Source organism: Diabrotica virgifera, chromosome 5 (assembly GCF_917563875.1).
Source record: "Diabrotica virgifera virgifera chromosome 5, PGI_DIABVI_V3a".
In the NCBI taxonomy this organism is placed as follows: Eukaryota; Metazoa; Arthropoda; class Insecta; order Coleoptera; family Chrysomelidae; genus Diabrotica; species Diabrotica virgifera.
The window spans coordinates 64,694,274-64,707,127 of NC_065447.1; the positions used below are offsets into that span (position 1 = coordinate 64,694,274).

The window sequence follows — 12,854 nt, forward strand, 5'->3', positions numbered from 1 at the left end:
TCTTTATTAGATTAAACAAAAGGTTTGTTTCAAAATCATGATCAAAGATATATGTTCTTTGTATGTACATATCTTCTCATTAATTTAGAATCGTTCAATTTTTTTGAATTGTACATAAATCTAATTTCGCTTTCAGCAATTTTGCAAATATGAATGACGTCTTTAGAAGGTTGAATTAAATTTTTTTTGATATGCTATAATTTTTGTGTCTTATGAATGGAGATTGTAAATTATCACATTCGATTGCAGACAAACATATGTCACAATTTAAATGTTTTCTTAACTTTCTTAACTACAAACCCAGCGATATAGTCAAAAACATCACAAACATAAGATGACAATGTTTTTGAAAAACTTAAAGTATTTACAGTATAATCATGGTTACTAGTTATTGTTTCCCTATTATTTTCATCAGTTATAAAGTTGTCAATGAGTTGATGATCATCTGTTTTCATTTTCACAGTATTTGTTGTGCTCATTGCTAAAATTATGGAAGGTGTCTGTTCTATACAATTAACCTGGGTAGATCATGTAACACTTGTGTGCATTAAGAGTCTTTTATATGCAGCTTTAAATTGTTTTGCCATTGGGATGTTGTTGTAACCTCCATGACACCTAATAGAACTAAAATAAAACTTCTAAGTGATCTTGAGAAAGTTTATAGACCGAAAGAACTTCAGACCTCCATCCATATCCTCCAAGTAATTTTTCCAAATTCCCATTAGTGACTTTAAACTAATGATCATACCAATAAAACCCGTTTTTCTTTGGCTTGGATATTATAGTGGTTCACCACTCTTGGAACATTTAAGTGATCTAAGATATTTTATAGATTCTTCAATTTTTTGAAAAATCGCTTGTTTATTGTGCTGCCGTAAACTGGATTTTAGGTGTTTTGCCAATAAATTTCGGCTATTTAAAATATCAAAAATATCATTAATTTGTTCAATGAAATTTTCAGTAGCTTCGCTATGTACAAATTCTTTTGAGCTTTTATTTCTCAAATAATGTATTGCCTTAGCAACTTTTTGGCTGAACGTTTGGGCAGCTAATTTCACCTTCATTTTTTCCTTATACCAATTTAAATGCCTTCGTGTTATCCTAGTTGCAAGATGAAGGCCTTCCTTTTCTTGAATGTCTACTAATTTTTCCAAATATTTCCATTTAATTGCTTTATTATTCCCGTCAAAAAATTTTTTTGTAATATACGTAATATACGTTTATTCAAATCAATAGTTATTACAATAATTTACAATTTCAGTTTACTTACAATGAAATAAACGTAAAAGAAGTCTTAATGTTGACCTAAATAACCTAAAGTATTTCGAATAAGTTTTAACATATGTGGAGGGTCAAATATTACATATTTTGATTTATTACTGGATGTAGAAAATATACTTTATTTTAATTCACAACGCCTATAAACACTTCTAATAATCTCTAACGTTTTCTGCCGTAAACTGACGTCACGCACAGCTGTGTGAATCGTTTTATGTTGGCTTCACTCTTCGAGACGAGAGAATAGCTTTACGGCGTGTCTATCAGTTTTTATCGTTTTAAGGTATGCACACAGTTTCGATTCTATAATTGACAAACCTATCACCATATTCCCTCGGTATTCAGATTGTAATATCTTAAACCAAGCCATGATAAAATCCATTGTGAATGGTCTCGGGTCGAACTTAACTAAAATATATACAGATGGGTCAAAAACGGAGCTAAATACAGGTTCGGCATTTTTTGTTTCAAACATAAATCATACTGAAAAGTACAGAATCTCAAATTATTGTTCTATTTTTACCGCCGAGTCCTTTGCTATTGAAAAGGCACTAAAATGGTGTGCAACTCAAACATGCACGAATGTGGCAATAATTTCAGACTCAAAATCAGCATTACAAGCTATTAGCGGTCACCCAATAAACCAATTCCGAAATGCCTTAATTTTGAACATTAAAAAATTAATTATGGATCTTAAACAAAATAATGTAACTGTTTCGTTTATTTGGACGAAAGGACATTGCGGAGTCGAAGGTAATGAAATTGCGGATATAGCCGCAAAAAGTAGTCACAGTTGCCACCATATTGACAAAGTATTTAATTTAAAAGATTTGAATAATGCTCTCAAACCTAATATCAGAAGGAAATGGGAAACTGATTACAAAAGAATTGCAAGTAAATCTAAAAACCATTATTTCAGAATTCACCCTACACTTCCAAAAAACCTTCCTCATTTCACCTTTAATTATAATAGAGCACACATGTCAGTATTGACTCGTTTAAAATTGAACCATGCTCGCTTTCCATCTCACTTATATAAAATTGGAATACTTAACTCCCCTGTCTGTAGTTGTGACAATATATCCATTGGTGATCTAAATAATATATTTCTAGAATGTTCTCTGAACTCTCAATCTTCTTCAATTCTGTATCAAGAACTAATTCATCACGAGTGTCCATTGCCACTAAATATTACAGCTCTCCTTTCTTCCTCAGATAAAGCGGTACTAGATTCCATCATTAATTTTATCAGAAATTCAAAAATAGCGGTATAGTTTAGAAATAGACAATATGAAATCATTTAATGTAATTAAGAATTTACATGTTTTGTGGCAAATAGATTTTGTCTGATGCCAGGATCTCACACACACACACAACTTAATTAACCTATGAAATGCCAATAGTGTCAAAATTTCATAATGTAATAGTGTCAAAATTTCATAACAGTGGAGTAAACTTGCCTGAGGTTGGAGCCCTTACAAACAAGCATTACGGCGTGGTAAATTTGAATTACTAATCCTGGTTTAAAAACAGAGCATAGTTTATTTTAAATCTATTTTATGTTAAATAATCATAAACAGTTAATAAACACAACAGATAATAACAGATAACATAGCAAATACTTAAACACAATTAATATTTGCTGGAAGCCCCATTATATTGTTAATATAACTTCACAATATTCTGTTCATATATTAATTCAAATTGTGTTTTGACTAGGAAAGTTTTGGGGTAGTTCTGATTTCTTCCATTATACCTATATGTATTTTTGGGCTGCTGAATCCGAATATGAGGTTTGCGGACAAAATTTCGTGTCGGAACATTGAAAAAATCGTAAAATATCTGCTTTTTCTCGCTTTTTTACTTAAATGTGGAAAACTATTAACTTTCAGTAAATGGACTGTTAACAGAAATTAAAGTAGGCAATTCTTTGGTTTTGTCTATTTAAAATTTAAAATATTTAAGAATCGTTTGTTGACTCCTACTCTTGGATATCCCTTCCACTAGTTTCGTCTGGTTTAACGTTTAAGATATTACTAGTTTCAATTGAAAGTGTAAGCATCCCGCTGTGCCTCTTGTGTACCTTTTTATTATTGAATCCACGCACTGTACACGTGAGTATTACCAAGAAGATGTAGGTATGTATGTACCTGATAGAATTTATTTTATGGTGCTCTGAAAGATTGTAAGAAAACGATTGAAACTTTGCCTTTACGTAAGTGTATTTAACTTTTAATAGTCAGTGCTTCCAATTTTCGTAAAGTAAGTAATTAGTTATTGTTTTGAGTAGGTATACTACGGTTGATTTAGCCGTACGGCTCACATTCCCTCTAAGGGGAAAATTGACTCATCCCAGATACCTACGGTATCAAAAGGATTGAGCTCTGGTGGGACTCTTTCCATGTTATCGAGTCCTAGGTGACTTGGTATGCAGGTGTATCTCCCAAAAATTTCGTACACTTCTGGCCATCGCGGACGCGAGTAGTACAGCTTTCTGCATGGTCTTATAAAGATGTTCATTGAGACCCAGCTTTTTTATGCTTTCGAGGAGGGTCTTCGGAAAAACTCCAGTAGTAAACATAATAATCAGTATTGTCTGGGTACTTTGCATTCTCCATTGTCTCCGTATTTGTTGATACGGTTGATATCCAGATATAGCCATACGGCTCACACTCCCTCTAAGGGGAAAATTGACTCATCCGAGATACCTACGGTATCAAAAGGATTGAGCTCTGGTGGGGCTTTTTTCGTGTTATCGAGCCCTAGGTGACTTGGTAGATAGATAGATAGATTTATTTAACTACTTTACAAAAAAAAAATTGTTTGTAGCAAGTCAAAATTACAAAGTCAAAATAAGGAATATAAAAATTACAAGGTATATAAAATCACAAGGTATATAAAATCACAAGGTATATAAAACAGAAATATAAAACACAACTTATAAATATGTATCACAAACAAGAATATAGATTAACAAAAAATATTTTGTGTCACGGTAAGCATTTCAGTAGATGTTCTGCAATGAGTCATATATTCTTCCGAGCAATAAAAGCAATGTTTCAACAGATACCTTTTTATTACTTTTTTGAAACTGTTACAGCTTAGCTGTTTAATATCTTTTGGTAAAATATTGTAGTAGTTATAATTAAGACAATTTTTATCTGAAAGACGCAATCTAGAGCGATTTGTTCGTAAATAGTGAGAGTATCGCGTATTGTGAACGTGAACATCAGACTGCTTTGTTAAATGTAAATGGGACCTTTTTCTGTGAATTTCAGTCAGAACTTGATATATCAACAGAGTAGGTAGCGGCATAATTTTTAATTTGATGAAGAGAGGTCGGCAATGTTCCAGATAACTAACCCCTGCTAAAATCCGGATAGCTTTCTTTTGCATCCTGAAAATTTGAAGAGCATTTGTTGAATTGCCCCATAAGATTAATCCATAGCTTAGGTGTGAGTGAAATAAAGAAAAATATGTCACCTTCAATGTCTCAAAGTTGACAACCCTTGCTAGTTGACGAATAAGAAACAATGAACTAGACAGCTTCGCCTTTACTTGTGAAATATGAGCCGACCAGTTCAATCGATTGTCTATGGTTATTCCTAATAGTTTAGCAGTGTCTTTGTCATCTGGATCGCCATGTAAACCACTTGCAGATATAATCAAGTCCTGCGTTTTTTCAGTATTGAGTTTTAGTTTGTTCGCAGCAAACCATGTGCTAGATTTATCAGAGACTTCCTCGTAAGCCATTTTTAAATCCTCATTTTTATTACCTGATATTATGTATGTCGTATCATCCGCAAATTGTACTGATTTGTACGGAGATATGAAATGAGGCAAATCGTTGACATATATAATGAATAAAAGAGGTCCCAAGACCGAACCTTGTGGGACTCCATGTTTTACGGGTCGAAAATCGGAGACTGGTATGCAGGTGTATCTCCCATAAATTTTCGTACACATCTGGCCGTTGCGAGTAGTATAGCTTTCTGCATGGTCTTATAAAGATGTTCGTTTAGACCCAGCTTTTTTATGCTTTCGAGGAGGTTCTTCGGAATGACTCCAGTAGTAGACATAATAATAGGTATCGTCTGGGTACTTTGCATTCTCCATTGTCTTCGTATTTGAATTTCCAGATTTCTGTACATGGCGATCTTTTCAGTAAATTTACTACGTAGATTATTGTTGTTAGGTATCGCCACATCAATTAGTGTTGTTTGTCTTGTTAATTTATTAACTAGTACGAGATCTGGTCTATTATGTGTCACTGTTTGGTCTGTGAGCACAGTGCGGTCCCAGTATAGCTTGTAGTTGCCATCCTCAAGCATATTCTCAGGGAATACGGTTGATATTATTATTATTAAACATTTATTTCGTATTTTAAAATTATCTTCTTGTGAATCATATATCTGGTTTATTCCACATTTTGGTTTCGTTCCCCTAGTTGTTTATTTGATTTCTGTTTAAATCTTCTGTTTAAATTTTATAAACTTTGTTTACAGGTCCCCTCAATGTATAAGATATTTCCATTATAGTATCACAAATACGTGCTACATTTTGCTGTCTTTGGCATTTTCCTTTTATCATAATCTTACTATCTTTCTTGGTAACATTATTCAACAAACGGTAGTCCACATAGAACCTCGTAGTTCCATCTTTCTTCTTGACCAGGACCACCGGAGAGACCCATGGGCTCGTAGAAGGTTCTATCCTATGTCTTTCTTCATTTCTTGAACAATCCTTTCAGCTTCCTGTCTCTTCGCCTGTGGTAATCGTCGAGCTGTTTGACGAATTGGCCTAGCGGTACCAGTGTCAATTTTATGTTTGACAACTGTCGTTCTTCCTGTCTTTCCTAATTTCGGTACGAATATCCGATCGGATATATCACAATATTGCCGAAGAAATTCCCTTAATTTCCTTTTCTCCACTTGATTTATAGATTGGCCTGCAACTGCAACCATTTGGTCGAACTTGTCGTTGGAATTATCTGATGTCGTCTGACGGATTACGGACGTCACGGGTACATAAGTTCCTACTTTTGTCTCCTTCTTGATGGTCACCGAGTAGTCATTGACATTAATCAATCTCACGGGAATTTCTTTACAAGAAGTAACCAATTCCTTTCCAATTTTGATTCCTCGGCCAACCTTCTCGTCGTGGTTCCATGGCTCCATCATAACATGTGTTTCTTCTTCTAGAATTCCCTGTAGCCGCGCTACGATGATCGTTTCACTCCTCGCAGGCACAACTGTATCTTCTTTAATGGCTGCTAGCACAGTGCTGTCATCATGTGGATGAAGAAATACCTCTTCGTTGCCAACTTTGATTACCCTGCTCTTAAAATCCAATTGAAATCCATGCAAATTCATTACGTCCATTCCTAATATAACATCTTCTTCGATGTCTGCAACTATGACATTATGGACGAACTTTTCTGCTCCAATCCCTAATTGTATCTGGATTTCTCCGTGAATGTTGGCATTTTCACCTGTGGCAGTCCGCAGTCGCAACCGCGTTGGTAAGAGCTTCTTACGACTGTTTATAACTGACGGTCGTATAATGGTCCTGGTTGCTCCGGTATCCACCAACAATGTATACTTTTTACCATTTATTTCTCCATCTACATATACACTATCTTCACGACATTTCAAAGAAGCTATTAGTATGAGAGGGTCTTTGGAAAAGTTGCGGGTCGAAGCTGCCCCCCTAAGGCCGACCCTTCTAGTTTTCCTGCTGGTGAGTCTCTTGATTGCTATTGTACCTAGGGTACTTACATGAACTCCGTACGTGTCCCATTTCACCACAATTCCAGCACATTATGGTCTTCGTTTTCTTGGATGCAATGTCTTTCATCATATTAACAAGCTGGTTAAGTTTGTCCTTATCCTGTTCCTCTTTCACAGTTCTAACTTTACTGTACCCACCAGAGGCTTGGCTTGATTCGTATTCGAGGGCGGCGGACAAGACATCGACCAGCGTCTTGTGACGAGCTAGTCGCAGTGTTCTTTGCATTTCATGATCATGAAGGCCATCAATGAATGTTTGAACAGCCAATTTTTCCATCATGTCTTCGGGAGCTGTTGGATATGCATATCGTACTAACCTGGCAATATCTACCTCGTATTCTTGAAGAGCTTTATCTTTCTTTTGTCTTCGATTTTTAAATTGCGACTGATAGACATGCTCTAAACGTTCGTGCCCGTATCGCATATTCAGTCTCTTTTTGAGCTGTTCGAAGTCATCTGTCTCTTCTACGGCTATGGTCTGGAGGACATCCAAAGCGTCGCCTCGAAGAGCAATAGTGAGGTTTACAGCCTTTTCTTTTTCGGACCATCCATTCGCTCTGGCCGCCGATTCGAACTGTTTCATGTAGTTGTTCCATGATGACTTTCCGTCGAAATTTGGCACCTTAACACGAGCATGACTTACACTCCCTTCAACTATCGGCCGTGGCTCCAATTTGTATTTGGTTTCATCATCTTTAATGTCTGTTAAGATGGGTTCCATCCCTGTGTCTACTTTTTCCGTTTCCTCCATTTTCTTTTACATTTCTTTGATCTTTTCTTCAAAAGTAGATTTTAGGGATGATATCTTGTCGTCAAAATCAGACTTCGTCAACTTTACATTTGGTATTCTACAAATGACTACCTTATTCTGAGTACCGTTATATATTCTGTGTACGTCTGTGGTTAAAGTGTAGAAAAATATATAACCTGTAAGACAGGTGATATTAGTCTTAATTATCGAATAGAAATTAAATTATTTATTATTTATTAAATTATTAACTGTTTTATTTTACAATTTTATTCTTAATAAACATTTTATAATTATCAATTAACCAATAAGGATTTAGCAATATCAGCAAGATACGTCGAATGGGTGGAAATCCGTGACCACCTCTCCTAGAATTTTTATTCAAAATTGTTCCAATGTTACAATGTATATAACTACAATTAAGGCAGTGCATTATATTTTTTTCATTATTTGATTTGGTCTAAAACAAATTCAATATTATATTTCAATATCCACACGTTGGTAAAAAGTTTTACCCACCTTAACATTTTTTATTAACCATTTATCCATTATAAAAAAGTATTTTCACAAACCAAAACTTATTTCAACAGACGTTTACTTAAACACTGCACTGCACTACATAAAATGAAAATAAAACTGAATCGTGCGTGAATTAGCTTTCATAAGTTTAAAGGCTAAAAACTAAAAACTCATAAATAACATCAGACGGCAGACGGTTTTTGAAATTTGAATTGGATTAATATGCCTTAAGTGGACGCACTTGTGCATTTAAATTCAAAACAAAAAAATTGGCACATGTCCCTTTTGTCAAAAGATGAAAAGTATCGGATGTCACTAACATTCATCCAGTATAAAAATTTGGGTGGAACCAAACAAAATTAATGTGTTGTTGGTGTTGGGAATATATGGATGAGAAAGTTTTAGTCGATGGTAGATACACTGAAAAATATCCGCAAATATCCGATTTATTTAAAGATACGAAGAAGATACGACAACTCTCAAAAAGGTACGCAAATCGGATAATTATCCGCCGATTAGCAACACTGCCTATAAGCCCCCCTTAGGTGTATTCATTCATTATCTGTTTGTTGTTCTTATTTCTTCATTGTATTTCCGACCGCTGAGCTTAAGTTGAGCATTCTTCGTTCCATAGCTCTTTGAGTTACTTGGAGTTTGTGAGCTAGGTTGTTGTTAAAAGTCCATGTTCCGGTTTCATATGTCAGGACCGGCAATATGTATAAATCGAAAGATTTTGCCTTTAAAGTATTTGGTAAGTTTGATTTGATGCGAAGCCGATGATATTGCAGATGATAACACAAGACAAAGTATAAAGAGGATTATTGAAAGAAGACGCATTTCCTGGCTAAATAATGTAGAAAAGTGGTATAAGTGCAGTTACATAGAACCGTTCAGAACAGCAGGTGTAGTTCATGAATCTAGTGAAGTTGCGGTATCACATGGTCAGTGACCATTGGTCATGTAGATTCCATGTTGAGTACGAGGCAAGCAGAAGCTGTATAAGGAATCAATTGAACTAGTGTCCAAGCTATTTTGAAGAACAATTTTCATGTGGTTAAAATATTCTTACTGAAGGAACTTCACCTGTACCTACTTAAATGGGGATTTAAATACAGTTTTGTGAAATAATCAGTGAGCGAGCAATGATCGATCAACAGTTTCCGTTTAATATTTTTTCTTCGATGAATGCACTTTTTCTTTAATGATCTGTAAATCATTATAATTGCCGATATTGGTCTGATTAAAACCACAGGATTTTCCACGAGATGCATACACAGTAATGGTAAAAATTAAATGTACCTATGTAATTAATGGTAGACATTTGGTATGTAATTGGTAGACATTTGAAATAAACAATGGACTAAAATAGGGAGTTGCACTTTCACCACAACTCTTCAACTTAGCTCTAGAGCACATAATCAAAAGTGCAAGAATCGAAAAACCTACTACAGTATTTAATCAAAAAGTACCAAATTTACTGTTGACATTTTCAGACGATATCGATCTAATAGGAGAAACCAGATAATTGATGAAGGAGAGTTTCGTCAGGTTTAAGAAGGAAGCAGAGAAGATGGGGCTCCTAATCAATGAAAATAAAACGAAATATATGTATTGTTATATTTCTATTTGATATGAAAATTAAATTTTGATAATTATAAACAGAATTCAATTTAATATAAAATATTTTCAATTTTCTCAACCACGGGCATATAAATTTAGAACAACCTGTATACAAGAAATTGTTATATTTAATTTTAAGAAGTGATTAAACGAAACTCGGGACAATGCGCTTAGAACAAACAAAGTGAATGGCGCGTACCATTATCGTTGTTCGCGGAAGGTTCGATCATTAGCCTATGCTAAATAAAACTCAAGTGAAATCGATAATAGGTCATTATCGTTGTTCGCGGAAGGTTCGATCATTAGCTTATGCTAAATAAGACTCAGTTGAAGTAGATAATAGATCATTAAATTTTGTAAATAGTAGAAAGTAATTTTAGAATGGGAATTAACTATTTTTCTTTTGAAATCCATTAAGCATATTTAGAAAGATTAAAAATTGGTTTTGAGGAATACTGAGAATGAGAGTTGGTGGTGGAAGGTTGATTTGTGAATCTGGAAGGGATATTTAGAAAGTAGGGGAATGAATGACAAATAGAGATCAGAATGTTTTGAGCTGTCGAGAAGTGAAGTCCAGTAGTAGACGGTAGTGTACGGAGAGTGAGAAAGCCGGTGTAGTTCCGTGAGTGTGGAGTATCTATCGTGGAACGAGAGGTAGGCCAGGTTGAGAGTAAAAGAACCTCCTTGAGCCAAGAGTGTCCCGGTAGCTGATTGAAGTTTCGAAAAAGGTAGAAACACGGCATCACGACAGAAGCAGGAACGGGAGCTATACGAGCTAGTTTTCAAAGGAGAACATTACTGGAAGCCAGGACGAGGTGTTGATCGCAGCCAAGGATAGCAGGAAACGGGTCTTGTGTGAAGACATTCTCAGTTCACCAGAAAAAGGTCAGTCTCATTTGTTTGGACATGAATGTATGGGTTTTTCGTATTAAATACCACATTTAAAATTGAAGAACATAATCAATAATATCAGAAAAGCTTCATCAAACTTAAATAGAATTGTTGCTAATAAATCATAATAGTTAAATGTTAATAAAAACTTTCAATTGGAAACCAAAAGGAAATAAGATTCCCATGTCGTCAAATGTTATGTTTAAGAATAATAAGATATAGCAAATATTAAGCAGTGATTGCCATTTAAATAAAATAAACAATATTTTGATTATAATTGTAACCCATATGTGTGTATTGTTTTACTCTTTTCTTTCCTATCCCGATTAGGAACCATTGAGAAATACTTAGAAGCCACGTAAGTAAGTAACTAATTTTATAAAAAGCCCTGAGATTGAAAACATATTGATATGTGATCTGGTAAATTAATTAGATTATTATTAATGCATTGATTAAATTAAATGACATATAAGAATATTATCTCATATCAATAATCAAGATCACATCAGTATATGAGCCGTAATAACCAAAACAGAAACAGAATCGGTCAGAACATCACCATCGATAACTTCGAAGGTGATGTTCTGACTTTGAACGAGTTAGAGAATTTAGTATCTTGGAACAACAATAACTGAAGACAATAACGGATCACAAGATATAAACAATAGGATACAAGCCGGCAACAGATGTCTTTAAAACACTGCCCTGTAAAACCTTATATAATTTAAACAATATAAGACATACAAAGATACAACTATATAAAACAATCATTCGACCCGTAGTGACGTATGGCAGCGAAACGTGGATGATAACAAAGGCAAACGAAGAGAGACTACGTGCTTGGGAAAGAGAAATCCTAAGGAAGATGCCGTTCTTGATGAAGCAGCAGGACAATATAGGATAAGAACTAACAAAGAGCTTGAAGAACTATACCTAGGCGCCAACATAACAAAAGAAATAAAGTCCAGAAGACTCAAATGGGTAGGACACAGAAGACATTCTGACGAAAGAACAGCAAGGCTGATATGGGAAGGAGTCCTAACTGGAAGAAGACCACCTGGACGCTCTCGACTCCGGTGGCGAGATAATATAACAGGAGACCTGAAAGCTATGGGCGAGGAGAACTGGATGGAGGTTGCTCAAGTCAGAGAAGAGTGAAGGCATGTTGTCTAGTCGGCTAAAATACACGAACGGTTGTAACGCCCCGGTGTAAGTAAAATTAATTTTTGGTGATCGACTGGTGGAACCATTTTTTACTTAGCAATTTGACTGTCGAAATGCATTTACAGTTTCTGGAAGAGGGGATTAATTCTGCCTTGGCTGGTATTATTGAAAATGATCAACAAGTGAACTTGCTCTGTTTTGTTTTCGTCCGGCCACTCTGTATATCTTCTTCTTCTTCCTCTTTATAAGCAATTCTGCTTGTTCATTGGCGGATTGATACATCTATGGAAGGTTGTCACTCCATCTTTTCCGCGATCGGCTGATACTTCTTCTACCGATTGGTGATTTATCTCTTGTTATTTTGACCACACGTGTCTCCCCCATTCTGGTTAAGTGGTTATTCCAGTCTGTTTTTCTATTTAGTGTCCATTCGTTTATACAATACGTTACATTTTCTTCTAATGTCTTCACTCCTCTTTCGATCTCTCTGTGTATTTCCTGTAATTCTTCTCAGTACTCTCATCTCTGCCGTTTCTAGTAGAATTTGTATTGTGGCTGTATCGGGTCTTGTTTCTGATGCATATATCATTATTGGCTTACACTGACTTTATAAATTCTTGACTTCATCTCAGTGTTATGTCGATTTCGCCATATCGTGTTGTGACGATAATATAATTTTATCGTCTAGAGTACGCCAATGTTTAAGCAAAGCGTGATTTTATACCGTCTCGGACGATATAAAAGACGGAACGAAAAGCCTAGTTGGATTATTATTCTTGGAGCGTTGATCGAAGAATAATAAATAACAACGAGGTATAAGAGGTGAGTTTAAGTATATCCCGACC

General features: G+C 35.1%; 2 protein-coding genes across 6 annotated transcripts in view; one reads left to right on the forward strand and one right to left on the reverse strand.

Annotated features, from left to right (window-relative positions):
- The window catches only part of LOC114325167 (3-phosphoinositide-dependent protein kinase 1), a 145,751-nt gene that overhangs the window by 80,096 nt on the left and 52,801 nt on the right, over positions 1–12,854 (reverse strand). The window lies entirely within an intron of this gene.
- LOC114325165 (peroxidase) overlaps positions 3,215–12,854 on the forward strand; it is a 221,520-nt gene continuing 211,880 nt past the window's right edge. Inside the window, exon 1 of one of the 2 annotated variants that reach the window (XM_050650086.1) lies at positions 3,215–3,392. The gene's annotated coding sequence lies outside the window, so the exon portion shown is untranslated. Of the gene's footprint in view, positions 3,494–12,854 lie in introns of both variants that reach the window. The other variant, XM_050650088.1, reaches the window with a different exon arrangement.